General features: G+C 39.6%; 2 annotated features.

Moving 5' to 3' along the window:
- Positions 3,126-4,748: an enhancer, noted in NCBI's record as "Crete enhancer fragment used in the GFP reporter construct". NCBI's record gives its function as "activates a minimal E1b promoter by reporter assays in transgenic zebrafish olfactory sensory neurons" and the evidence as "EXISTENCE:transgenic organism evidence [ECO:0001131][PMID:25417106]".
- Positions 4,151-4,732: a transcriptional cis regulatory region, noted in NCBI's record as "Crete enhancer segment used in the LSCHR array". NCBI's record gives its function as "acts cooperatively with segments of the Lipsi, Sfaktiria, H and Rhodes Greek islands to upregulate expression of the Rhodes cluster olfactory receptor genes when inserted as an array next to the endogenous Rhodes enhancer" and the evidence as "EXISTENCE:transgenic organism evidence [ECO:0001131][PMID:28933695]".

Here is an 11,988-nt window from a genome sequence, read left to right on the forward strand (position 1 = left end):
ATTTAACCACAAAGGTCCCCGGCTTCTGTCCATTGGTTGGGTGTATTCATCTGCATGTGGATCTTTCAGTTGCTTGTTGGATCTCTCAGAAGACAGTCATTCTAGGCTCCTGTCTGTAAGCATACCATAGTATTAGTAATAGTGTCAGACCTTGGAGCCTCCCCTTGAGCTGGATCCCAATTTGTGCCAGTCTCTGAACCTCCTTTACATCAGTCTTTTCTCAACATTTGTCCCTGAAGGGACAGGGACAATTCTGGGTCAGAGTTTTTGACTGTAAGATGAAAACCCTATCCCTCTTCTTGATACCCTGTCTTTCTACTAGAGGTGGACTCTACAGGTTCCCTCTTGACACTGTTGGGCATTTCATCTAAGGTCCCTCCCTCTGAGTCTTGAGCATCTCTTACCTCCCAGGTCTCTGGTACATCCTAGAGAGACCCCCTACCTCTTACCTCCCAGTTTCCTGTCTCCATTCTTTCTGCTGGCCTTCGGGGCTTTACTCCTCCCCCCATACCTGATTATGTTCCCCTTTTATCTTCCCTGTCCCCTCTCCAACCCAGATCCCACCCTCCCTTTGCCTTCCATGATTGCTTTCTTCTCCCTCCCAAGTGGGATTGAGGCATCCTCACTCCGGGCCTTCTGCTTGTTAACCTTCTTAAGTTCTGTGGATTGGATCCTGGGGATATGTTAATCTTGGTACCTTTCATATTTCATCAGTTTTTAATCATGTAAATTTAAAAATATGTTCTGTGGTTCTGTGTTTCAGGTCTCTAGTGTTTGTTAGATAACAATGTATCATAAAGAATTAATAAAATAAACATACACAAAAGAACCCAACATTTATATTTCATACTTAAACTTCCTTTCATAACAACAAGTAACATCGACATTGAAAGTTTATTAAAAAGTGGGGACTTGTTTTGTACATCCCTTTAGTCCCAGTACTCAGGGGATAAGGGCAGACAGAGTTCTATGTGTTCAACACCAAACAGGTCTACTTAACAACTTTCAGGTTACCCATAGCTACATAGTGAGACCATAGAATAAAAAAAAAAAAAAAAAAAAAAAAAAAAAAACTGGGGAAACTCTAAGGCCAGCTGGGGCACAAACTGTTTTTCTAGCACACAGTAGGGAGGAACAAGAGGCTTGATAGCTAAATGTCAGCCTAGGTAAAACAAGAATCTCATTTTAAAAAGGCTTAAAATAAGATATCTTCTTTAAACCCCTCCCTTCAAGGTTCAGGGATTGAAAGAGAAAGCAGAAAGATTTTAAGAGCATGAGGTAGTGGATAGCTCCAAAAAAGTGTGTCTTCCAGTTACAGTAGGTCCAATACACAGATGAACTCAGAGACTGTGGCAGTATGCAATTGGACCTCCACAGGTTCAATCCAGATGAGGCCCCAGAACTTAGAGGGTGAAGTAGACACAAAGTCTTACCCCAAGAAGCTATTTTCAATCAATAGCTGCTGGAAAAGGAAAACAATCATTTTTCTCCAATTCATTATCACAGAATACAATAACCACACTCCAAGTTAGGCCCTATGTCTAGGAGTAGTTGGCCAACACAAATATACTGTGTGTGTGTGTGTGTGTGTGTGTGTGTGTGTGTGTGTACACTTTAGCTTTTATTTTGGCATTTTAACCTTATTGATTTCCTTTTATTCTTTTTCAGTTTGTATGTTTTTTCTTTGTTTTTCATTGTTTGTTGTTTTTCCTTTTTTTTTTTTGGAAAAAAGAGAAACATGGAGTTGGGTAGGTAGAAAGGTGGGTAGGCGATAGAAGGAGTTGGAGGACATAGTACTACCAGAGGATCCCGCAATACCTCTCCTGGGCATATATCCAGAAGATGTTCCAACCAGTAAGAAGGACACATGCTCCACTATGTTCATAGCAGCCTTATTTATAATATCCAGAAGCTGGAAAGAACCCAGATGCCCCTCAACAGAGGAATGGATACAAAAAATGTGGTACATTTACACAATGGAGTACTACTCAGCTATTAAAAAGAATGAATTTATGAAATTCCTAGGCAAATGGTTGGACCTGAGGGGCATCATCCTGAGTGAGGTAACACAATCACAAAAGAACTCAAATGATATGTACTCACTGATAAGTGGATATTAGCCCAAAAACTTAGTATACCCGAGATATAAGATACAATTTGCTAAACATATGAAACTCAAGAAGAACGGAGACCAAAGTGTGGACACTTTGCCCCTTCTTAGAATTGGGAACAAAACACGCATGGAAGGAGTTACAGAGACAAAGTTTGGAGCTGAGACAAAAGGATGGACCATCTAGAGACTGCCATATCCAGGGATCCATCCCATAATCAGCCTCCAAACACTGACACCATTGCATACACTAGCAAGATTTTGCTGAAAGGACCCAGATATAGCTGTCTCTTGTGAGACTAGGCTGGGGCCTAGCAAACACATAGTGAATGTGCTCACAGTCAGCTCTTGGATGGAGCACAGTGCCCCCAATGGAGGAGCTAGAGAAAGTATCCAAGTAGCTAAAGAGATCTGCAACCCTGTAGGTGCAACATTATGAACTAACCAGTACCCTGGAGCTCTTGACTCTAGCTGCATATGTATCAAAAGATGGCCTCGTCGGCCATCACTGGAAAGAGAGGCCCATTGGACAGGCAAACTTTATATGCCCCAGTACAGGGGAACGCCAGGGCCAAAAAGTGGGAATGGGTGGATAGGAGTGTGTGTGGGGGGAGGGCATGGGGGACTTTTGAGATAGCATTGGAAATGTAATTGAGGAAAATACCTAATAAAATATTTTTTAAAAATGAATATGGTCAAAGTATATAGTATAAAAATATTAGATTCAAAAAATTTGAAAAGACTATAATATTTCTCTAAAAGTGACACTTGAATATATGGATAGACGATCTCATGTTCCTAATCTAAAAAGTTCAATATTGGTACACTGTCAATCCACCCCCCTCAAGTTATCCTACAAATTTAGCACAGTTCTAAAGTAAAATTGCTATGGAAGAAAACCCTAGTTGGCCAAACAAAGTTGTAGCTAAAGTGGAGAAGAAAGTGTGAGAGCATTTGAGGGATAAGAGTCAAGATGGGACTTTCCAGGATGTGATGTGGGTACTATTGTAAAGTGGGTAGATGGTGGCACAGGACACAGAATTCAGAAGCAGGCATATGTATGCAAACACACTTGATGTTTGATGAAGGGCCATTCCAATTATTAGGTCTGCTCTCAAGCCATAGATTATATTTAAAAGTTATAAAAGAAGGAGTGAAAGAATCAGTTATTTTTGAAAATTTGAAATAAGGAAGAGACTTTCAAGTGTAACAGCAGAGGCAGGAGTCATAAAATGAATGTTTCCATGTGTAGATACATAGAAAATTCCTTACAAAAAACAACATTAGGTGGATAAGATGGTTCAGCACATAGAGGTACTTGATGTGTGAGCCCGGTGACCTGAGTTTGAGCATCAGAACAGTGTAAAGATGGAAGGAGAGAAAGTTGTCCCCTGACCTCCACAAGTGCACCCACACATGCACACCATGCACACAAACACGCACAACACACACACACCCTACATCATTTTTAAAGCACCATTATCATTAAACAGAAGAGAGGAAAATATGTTCATTGCCTGTGATACAATGTTGCTATTTGTATTACAATAGGAATAGTCTCTTAGTCTTACTTATAAAGAAATATAAACTAAAACAGCCAGGGAAATATTGCTTCACACTGTGTTGTACATTTTAACTGATAATTTCAAGGTTTATCTAGGAATAGGAAAGCATTCTTCTAACAACAAGTTGATAGAAAAGTACTACAATGTGTCCAGTTAATAACTTAAGTTCATAAATAATTGAAATATTTTCAGAGAAAAATAAACTAGAAAATAGCTATTAAATGAAACAGTCCATGTTCAGAAAGTGAAACAGCACAGGTTCTCTCTCACATGTAGATCAGCATTGTGCCAGACCCTGTCAAACCACAGGTAGAGTTGACGTATGGCTGTGTAAAGAAATCATAGTACACCTATTAGATGAAAAATACAGAAAATATAGACTGTGACCACAAGAAGACATAGGAGACTGAAACATTTGTGTGTGTGTGTGAATTAAGGAGGAAGATATAGCACCAATAACCAGACCCTGCTCCCCTAAAAAGGAAGAAGCACAGTGCCTTATGACAGCAAGGAAGTTGGCTTAAGCCCAGGTGGCTTTATTTCTTAAGTATTTTTAATAAACTTGATTAACACATTAATACAACATAGGGTTTGTTGTTACATTTTCTTACATGAATAGAATAGGCACCTCTCCCCTCTACCCATAGTGTGCCTAATGAGTCTTGCTAATGACAACTGTAACTATCTGTGGCTAATTGGCCTCTCTACTCTCCAAGGAGCTAGTTTTCTGCAGCCTAACAACCAAAAAGAAAGTAAAACTTGTCTGAGTGTTTCTTCCCTCTGGCCTTATTAGCAGAGATGCAGAAGACATCATAACTCCCTTCTCTCAGCACTTGGGCCATAGTGTCTTGAACCCTCATCTGGGAACTAATTAGAGGATTCTGCTTACAAACTTTCAGGGCTTCAATCCCCAGTCTTTGCTCTATCTCTGTGGGGATCATTGCTGGGTAGATACCTCCTGAGGCCCTGCAGAGAAGTTAATGAAGCTTTTCAATTAGTCACTACTTGTCTGATATATCACAATATGCTAGGGCAAGAGACTCGGGAGATTAGCCATTCTCCCTCCTGTGTGTATGTCAGATGGGTGGCAGGTTTCTATAGACCTAAACCTTCAGTTCAGTCAATGAAATAAAGTTAATGGTGGTACAGAGTCCATAGCTATCTGTGTGGACTGAAGTGGGTATCTAGAGTTTCAGGGAGTTACATTTCATGAGTAAGTCCCAGCCCTGATCCTCATTAGAGAGAAAGATATCAGAGATGGTTAAAAAAAAAAACAGTTACTCTCTCAACTCAAAAACCAATGGAACCTTCTTCACATCTATGATACCACAAACATCAATTCAATAATGATTAGACCACTCATCATTGAATCCTCTAAATGATCACTTGAAGGACTCATTATGAATCCTATTTCATGGTTAAGTAAACAAAAGCCATAGAACTGACCTGCTCAGTGTCATATGAGCAACAAGAAGTAGTGTTCATCCAGCATCCACTTCTCTCAACTCCGCATTCAGTGCTGAGTTAGGGCATCAGGAACCTGAGTCTCCCAGCTAACTCCCTGCCACATGGAAGATGCTACATCCTCCATGACCTTCCCTTATATTTATATTCTAAAATGGATGAGCATCTGCAAGTACCAAATAAAGGTCTGAACTCTGTAGGACCCTGGTAGCTTTATTTCCTTCCAATCCTATAAACAAAGTCTAAGAGCAAAGCTGGGCAGCTTCTAACTGACATTCCAACACCTTCTTAAGCTCTCTTCTTTGTTACAGTTGCTGCTACCTCCCAGGTCTCCATATCTCTGTCTGTCTCACTATATGCACCTTCAAAGTGTACGTCTGTCAAGCTGACTATTTCCCAAAACTAGACTCTACCCATCAGAGATCCACCGTATGTGAACAGTTCTTGGGTTTACAACATTCTTAATATTATTTCCTGTCTATTTAATTTCACATAGTCATATATTTCTTCCTTGTGTTGCACCCCATGTGGGTCTAAGCACTTACCATGCAGTAGGTAAAAAAAGAAGCCTAAGATCCTTAGGTAGACTAAGTAAGGTTAGGTTGGAACTGGGGTCTCTATATGTCTTCCTGAAAGCTTTATCCATTCTTATTCACTGCCTTTTGTATTTCTGAAGCTCTCAACAGTATTACTGTTAATTTTGTGGGTCTTCAATGATGTACCAGATGCAGGGAAGGAGGGAGTAATGGTGGACTCAAAAGCAAATGCTGGACTTGAGGGATGTTCCCCCAAGATATTTTTCAGTTGTATATGTGTTAAATTTCTGTCACTTTCTGAATTTAGCAATATTCCCTATAATCTCCCAAGTCAATATGTAAAACTTTTTAGACAAAATATATACTTTATTCAAATTATTTACTTGAAATACTTATGTATTGTTAGTATATAAAAATTTAAAACTATATTAGAATGAAAATTAAAGAAAGACAAAAATAATTTATCATAACTTATGATTATTCATTATTATATACTATCTCTTTATTGCTATCATTCATTTATTATCATTGGCCTACAACACTGTTAAGCCCATTCATTTATTGTTATACACCTCACTATTATAACAACTCATTATTATCATGCTTTCCTACAAAAATCATTTATTATTATCATCCCATTTCACTATTATGATCATTCTTATCCCACTTTACTATTACAACTATTCATAATTACTATCTCATCTTATTAATATAACAGCCTATCATTACTATCTGGTCTTACTATTAGGAGAATTTGTGATTATTGTACCTTTTCACCATTACTACACCACCTCACTAGTATGATCATTTGCCATTATTATGCATACTATACATGGTGCTTGAAGGGAAAAGTCATCAACGGGTCTTAACCAGCTACAAATCCTGCAAGCTACAATAACAACTGACCTAGAAAGGTATAGCCATTAGTAAAAAAGTTATGACCTTCATATTACAGAAGTTATGGAGGTCATTAAAAACTTTCTAATTTATTACAGGCCTATTTGATAGATTGAAATTCATATCTGGTACTGTAGACCTAGCAAAAAAACTCATGGTTGGGGAAAACCTGCTATTAATATTTTGTTACTTGGTATCAAACTGCCTTCTCAACACTGATATTTAAACCTATAGATTAGTGGAGAATTCAGAAGAAGTGGAAAGATTGTAAGAGCCTAATGCTGGGGAAGACTACTGCAAAATAGTATCTACTGGGTATTACAAGGTTATCATACTCTGAACTCACAGCAGCTCTGGCTGCCTACACAAGATCTGCATAAAGAGAAGAGATTCAACATTCCAGCATGAGTTACAAAGGGGCTTATGAAGTTCCATGCCTAGCTGAGGTAGTTGAGGCTTGCCTGAAGTTTCTTCAGGCCTGTGATCCTTAGTAGATTGCCCATCTTCCAAGATATGGTCCTATGTACCTATGGACATACAGGAAGAACTAATTTAATTAGGAGGTTGTGTGTGTGTGTGTGTGTGTGTGTGTGTGTGTGTGCGCGCGCGCGCGTGTACGTGCGTGTGTGCATGTGTGTGTGCATGTGTGTCTGTGTAAAATGATAGAATATGATAGAAGTTAGAAGGGTTATTGGATATCATCAAATGTGAAATGGGGCAGAAGGAAGAGTGAGGAGCCATAAGTGGATATATTCAAAATATATGTATACATGTATGAAAATTCTCAAATAATACATTAAAAATATTTTTTAAACTTATCTATGCCCAAAGTCAAGGATCTTGTCCTTATTATGCCTAATACAATAATTGCTTTTATTGCTCCAGAAAACATTTTCTTTCTAAGAAAGTTCGGGACCTCCAAGTTGGCCTAGTTGGAACACAGCTGCTGTGAAATTATGTCTTCTCTATGACAGGAAAGCTACACCTGTGAGTTTTTTTTTAAGATTTATTTATTATGTGTAAGTACACTGTAGCTGTCTTCAGAAGAGGGAGTCAGATCTCGTTACTGATGGTTGTGAGCCACCATGTGGTTGCTGGGATTTGAACTTGGGACCTTTGGAAGAGCAGTCGGGTGCTCAGAGCAGTCGGGTGCTCTTACCCACTGAGCCATCTCACCAGCCCCACCTGTGAGTTTTTACCTAAACAAGATCTGCATACTGACATCACCAGTTGGCATACCAACACAGACAGAAGAAATCTCACAAGGCCCCAAACCTAAATGAGGAGCTACAGGCAATTAATGCCTGTTGAGAGACTGCCAACTGGTCAACCCTAAAAATATGCATATAAGCAACACTAAATGGATTCAGAAAGTTGTATTTATGGATTTGTTCATGTATCTTTATGTGTGTAACAATAATAGCTAAAAAAATATAAGTCATAAAATTGAGAGGGAGCAGAGAAAGGGGACAACACAGAAGGGACTGGATGGAGGAAAGGGAGAAAGGAATGTAAACACAGATACATATATGAAATTTTATAAACATTTTTTTAAAAAATGGCTTGGTTGGTGAAGTCAACTTTCCTCCAACCTGGAGACCTGAGTTCTATCCATGGAACTCACATGGTAGAAAGAGAGAACCAACTTTCACAGCTTATCTTCTAACTCCACACATGACTCATGGCACATGTGGACACATGCACATACCAATAAATAAATAAATAAATAAATAAATGACAAATTTTAATCCATATATGACTTTATTTTTCCCTAATATTCAGCCCATTAAGGTAGTTTGAAAACATCATGTTGGTTTAGCTTCACAAACATCCTAGGTTAAAAAAAAAAACAAATTTCTTTTCATAAGTCATACTTCTTCCCAGTGTCAGTTAACCTGAAAACTGTATGAATTTCAACTATCTCCCAGCATTCTTCTGGATGTTTGGAGGACACACTGTGATGTAAGATTTAGATTCTAACCTTCAGAACCATATCATTTTCTTGGAGAGAACAAAAATGTCTGCAATAAATACAAAATTATTAACATGGTATCTTTCTATATGATACCATGCTTCCATACTAGAAGCAAAGGGATCATAAGAGTCATTTCTGGGAAATTGTGGTTGAGAGGTGAAGATGGGTGGAGTGGCATTGAAGAAAGGAGATCTTGCATATCATACAAAGATCTAGATTTTAAATGAGAAAAATCATTTCAAAGAAATCAAATAGCCTTTGGAGAATAAGGTGGGGAATATACCACAACAAGATGACATGTTAATAATTTCTGTACTTATTATGGCCTTTTTTGCTCTCTCCAACAGTGAGCAACAGAAGTGAACTAGTGTTAGATAGCACGGGTCTCAGGAGCTCTTGCAAAAACCCTAATGAGACAGCTCAAGACAGTCTGTGAGGACAGATATGGTTAGAGCATTAAATCATTAGAAGTCACTTAATACTATTTATTTAAAGATTTGTTCATTTATATGTGTAGGGGTATACTACCTACATGTATGTCTGTGTGCCACATGCATACAGTGCCCATGGAGGCCAGAAGAGGGTTTCAGGTCCTCTAGAGCCAGAATTATAGACAGTTATTGACCATTATGTGGGCTCTTGGAATAGAACCTGAATCCTCTGCAGAACAGCAAGTGTTCTTCTTAACCATTAAGCCACCTCTCTACCTTCTAGCACTATGTCCATTTAGCAGAAAGATAATATAAAAGAGTTCTTTCCTAGGTTCTATGACCTATCTAACCAGGTTCTTGACCTACTTCATACTAGGAATGTGTTCCAACTTATACAGCCTGCATCAGATTCAATTGGAAAGTGGTTGGCTACTCTCACAACTTTTGTGACACTAATGCACCAGTGGGCAGTTTTCCATACACAGTAGGACATCTGCACATATGAACTGACAGTAATTGTGGCAGCATGGATAAGACCTGCATAATTTCATGTTGTACAGAATCCCAGCCTGGATGTGGAGGTGGGGTTAATAGTTTCTGAAAGAGACAGTGTCAGCTCTGTTTTATCACTGGAGGGACTGACTTGGTAGATCCAGCATACTCCAGGGCCAACCCAATTCTGGTTCAGCAACACAAATTGGACTTGATGAGGAGATAATAAAACAAGAACAATCAAATTTGGGTGGATATGGAGGTTAGGAAAGAGATGGTAAATATGGGAAGAGTTGGGACATGGGGTGAATATGACCAAAATACATTGTATGAAATTCTCAAAGACTTAATAAAAATATTCTTAAGTGTGGGTACAAAGGATTGAAGCCAAGTTCAGAACCCATTAGATAATTGGCTTGGAGAGAGTGGTGGACACAGTTTGATTGGGAAATATCCTCAGATTACCTTTCTTCATTAAAAATAAATACTACTAATTCTTTTTTGTTTGTTTGTTTTTTGTTTTTTTGTTTGTGTTTTTGTTTTTGTTTTTGTTTTTGTTTTTCAACACAAGATTTCTCTGTATAGCCCTGGCTGTCCTGGAACTCAGAAATCCACCTACCTCTGCTTCCCAAGTGCTGGGATTAAAGGCATGTGCCACCACTGCCCAGCAATACTATTAATTCTTTTTTTTTTAATTCTTTTATTAGATATTTTCTTCATTTACATTTCAAATGCTATCCCAAAAGTTTCCTATATCCTCCCCCTCCCTGTTCCCCAACCCACCCACTCCAGCTTCCTGGCCCTGGCATTCCCCTGTACTAGGGCATATGATCTTCCCAAGACCAAGGACCTCTCCTCCCATTGATGGCCGACTAGGCCATCCTCTGCTACATATGCAAGTAAAGACACAGTTCTATGGGGTACTGGTTAGTTCATATTGTTGATCCTCCTATAGGGTTGCTAACCCCTTTAGCTCCTTGGGAACTTTCTCTAGTTCTTCTTTAGGGACCCTGTGTTCCATTCAATAGATGACTGTGAGCATCCACTTTTGTATTTGCCAGGCACTGGCATAGTTCAACATCCTTAATCATCAGGGAAATGCAAATCAAAACAACCCTGAGATTCCACCTCACACCAGTCAGAATGGCTAAGATCAAAAATTCAGGTGACAACAGATGCTAGTGAGGATGTGGAGAAAGAGGAATACTCCTCCATTGTTGGTGGGATTGCAAGCTGGTACAACTACTCTGGAAATCAGTCTGGCGGTTCCTCACAAAATTGGACATAGTACTACTGGAAGATCCAGCAATACCTCTCCTGGGCATATACCCAGAAGATGTTCCAACTGGTACTAAGGACACATGTTCCACTATGTTCATAGCAGCCATATTTATAATAACAAGAAGCTCAAAAGAACCCAGATGTCCCTCAACAGAAGAATGGATACAGAAAATGTGGTACATTTACACAATGGAGTACTACTCAGCAATTAGAATCAATACTACTAATTCTTAATGCTGCTTCTCATAGGATGGAAATGTGTCATTCTTTGGTGGAGGGGTTGTGAGAACGTACATGAGCTCATGCACATTCCCACACACTGTCCAGTGTGTTGGTCTCGCTCATTAGTTAGTTAGAAAGTGAGTGTGGTTGGGAAAGAAAGGTTCTAATAATGTTTCTCTGAAGAATGTGATGACATGATTGTCTGACTGCTTCTCAGATATCAATCACAGTGACTTAGGGGCAGTATCAGGTATGGGAGGAGATGGGGATGATATACATAGGTCAAGAATTTGAACAGAGATGTGTAGCAATAGGAGATGAGGAATGGGGCATAAACACCAGCAAGTCCCAGATGCCAGGAAATCAAGAGGTTCTAGGACCCAACCGGGATGAAATTAGCTGAACTGTTCAACAAAGGCGAGGGAGAATCTGTAGAGACCATATCCAGAAGTTAGGCAAGGCCCCTGGCTGGGGTATGGGGCCACACACTCATGTCCAAATTTTTAACCCAGAATGGCTCCTGTCTAAAGAAAATACGGGGGCAAAGTGTGGAACAAAGACTGAAGGAAAGGCCATCCAGAGAATGCCCCACCTGGGAATCCATCCCATATACAGATACCAAATGCAGACACTATTGCGGATGCCAAAGAGGTGCTTGCTGACAGGAGCCTGACATAGCTGTCTCCTGAGAGGCTCTACCAGTGCCTGACAAATACAGAGGTGGATGCTCACAGCCAACCATTAGACTGAGCATGGGGACTCCAATGGAAAAGTTACAGAAAGGACATAAGGAGCTGAAGGGGTTTGCAACTCCATAGGAAGAACAACAATATCAACTAACCACAGCTGTCAGAGATCTCAGGGACTAAACCACCAACCAAAAAGTACACATGGAGGGACCCATGGCTCCAGCTGCATATGTAGCAGAGGATGGCATTGTCTGGCACCAATAGGAGAGATTGATCCTTCCTTGGTCCTGTGAAGGCTTGATTCCCCAGTGTAAGGGAATGCCAGG

Source organism: Mus musculus, chromosome 11 (assembly GCF_000001635.26).
Source record: "Mus musculus strain C57BL/6J chromosome 11, GRCm38.p6 C57BL/6J".
NCBI classification, from domain to species: domain Eukaryota; kingdom Metazoa; phylum Chordata; class Mammalia; order Rodentia; family Muridae; genus Mus; species Mus musculus.